The following is a 2,500-nucleotide window of genomic DNA, read 5'->3' as shown; positions in this document are numbered from 1 at the left end:
AATCATATATTAAGGCAGGGTAAACAAAAATTAGATCAAAATCCTAAGAACAGAAAAGGCAAATTGTAGACAGAAGTGTACCTAGGTTATCTGGTATTCTATGCAAGTCTGAAGAGCCAGCACCCCCTCACTTCCAAATTGAAGAGAAAGAGGAGGGAGCTCTTCACCTGTCTGAAAGTGTAGTGTAGCAAGCTGTTGCCACAAACCCAATAAATAGCTTGGAGCAGTTAAATTACTACACACTACACACTTCAAAGCTGACCAGAAATGCAGTATTTATTGTGATTTCATAAAGCAATGTTGGTACGGCACTCTTCCACTCTCAGCACCTGATGATGGAGACCTCAAACAGACTGCAGCCAGCCTCTTTGCCCAACCCTAGCTCATGCTCTGACTGTAGGAGTGATTTAAGACAGATATCAAACAGAAAAAATACTTTAATTTGTTGAAAAGATTAACATGGTGAGTCAAGATGCCATTTGGGCAAACCTACATGTATTAATGTGGTTCATGCTGTCAGTATAAGACAGTGAATAAGGTGCTATTAAAGGCAAACACCAGATGTAGTTTTCCTCAAAGACTAGCCTGGCATTATATGTCAGGAGGGAGATGGGTCAAAAAGCTTTTCAAAGTTCTGGTTGTATCTTTCTTTACTCGGTAATGTAGCTTTTAACAGTAATGACCCAGTAAATCCTAAATAGCATACACAAGTGACTACCTAAAGAGTATCACGGATTTAGAATGTGTACAAAAGCCTCCTCAGAGAGAGCATACAGCAGCAGAAACTCATGCTGGCATTTAAAAAGTCTTGTTGTCAACAGTTCTGTTATGAAATTGTCTGAAATCACAACTTAAGAATTACATATAAATTTCCACATTTTCTAACAGCTTTATAATTTTTATTCATTTGTTAAACTAAGGCACGTGCCTCTAAGGTGACACTGCAACATACTCTAGTTAGGTGACAAGTAAACAGAGAGGGGAATCAAAACCAATACTACAGCAGAATGTTCATCTGAAACATATAATCTTAATAATCAGAATTAAACAAGAACATAGACAATGATGCAGACAACTGCTTTATCTTTAATGTGCAACATCTACTCTACCTTGCTTTACCTTTAATGCTTGAAGCACCTACCAGAATTCAAGACTGTTCTTTCTTTCTTCTCTTGCTACCTTAAGCTTTTTCTGGTTTATTCTCTCTCCTTCCCTCCCAAGGTTTCTAACCGGCTCACCTTGCTCCATTTTGTGTGCTACTTAGAAAAGCTGATGTGCTTTCATCTTTTCTTTTTCTAAATATTTCACAAATTTCTGCATGAGGTAGAAGCCATCAATGTCATCAATTCCTCTTTTCCCCATTTTTACACGGGGTCTGGTGTCATATCAATATTAGTCAATGTGACAAGGTAGAAGTGAAAGCTTTTAACTCTCCTGTTCAGACAATTCTGTCAAATTTCAGATGATTATTAAAGTAACCAGGAAAAGCCGAAAGAAGAACATTAAAGTCTCAAGGTATGCTCTGGTTTAAGTGCAATGGCTGTGACAACCTTCATAGGCTATACATACTTACAGGGGGGGGGGGGGGCAACTTAAATGGTGATGCTCTAAAAAAATGCCATATTTTCTTGGCGAGAATATGCAGATTTTGACAGCACACCAAAGATATGATCAGTGAAAGTAGCATGAGGCACTATGCATTTCAACTTCACCATTATAAACAGAGAAAACAATCTTAGTCAGACGGTGACAAGAAATGAAGACAGTGAACAATGTGTGATACATCAGTGAGTCTTGTGAAATCTGAGTAAATACTTTCACTGGCATGAAAATGTGACAGTTCTCAAAAGGGCAAAGCAAATACTTAGCAAAATCCACCCAGAAACTGGATACACAAGGAAGGAAAACCAAAAATGTTAGGATTACTCTCACAACATCACAGTAGCAGCAACTAACTTTATGCTCTACAAGTCTGTAAATTCCTTTCTTTCTAGCTAAAGTATTTTTTTGTGTGTTAAACACTGCACAACAGTTAACAGAATTGTAATACTCTACTAAACAGAAAAGACACCATCAATGACAATCTTTCACAGAAATCTGGCCCCCACAAGAATATTGTCTAAGAACTTCTGTGCATTTTTCTGCTGTGCAACAACACAACTAAGTTATTTATGTTTACTTACCAGGCAGCAATAATCTCTTTGAACATCATTCACAAAAGAACAAAATCATTCAAAATAAACTTCCAAATACAATGTGAAAAAAATTGTAGTTAACACTGCCAAAATATGGAGGCCTAAGCAGAACTAATGAATCAGGAAATCAAACAGGATCAACTATTAATTTCAGGTAGCAAAAAAAACGCAGAGTACCACATACTGTGCATTTTCTTTGGTAGCAGTCCTTCCCCTAATAGCCAGAGGGAGAGCCTGCATCCATAAGCCCCTACAGATCCCAAATTACAGAAAAACATAAAGTCAGGAGACTGGTGTCTGCCTTC

General features: G+C 37.6%; 1 protein-coding gene across 6 annotated transcripts in view; it reads right to left on the bottom strand.

The window, feature by feature from the left end:
- The window catches only part of TBRG1 (transforming growth factor beta regulator 1), a 675,454-nt gene that overhangs the window by 565,998 nt on the left and 106,956 nt on the right, over positions 1–2,500 (bottom strand). The window lies entirely within an intron of this gene.

This window comes from Protopterus annectens, chromosome 8.part0 (genome assembly GCF_019279795.1).
Source record: "Protopterus annectens isolate FY-2018-M chromosome 8.part0, PAN1.0, whole genome shotgun sequence".
NCBI lineage: Eukaryota > Metazoa > Chordata > Ceratodontiformes > Protopteridae > Protopterus > Protopterus annectens.
This window is presented reverse-complemented; position numbering and strand designations above follow the sequence as displayed.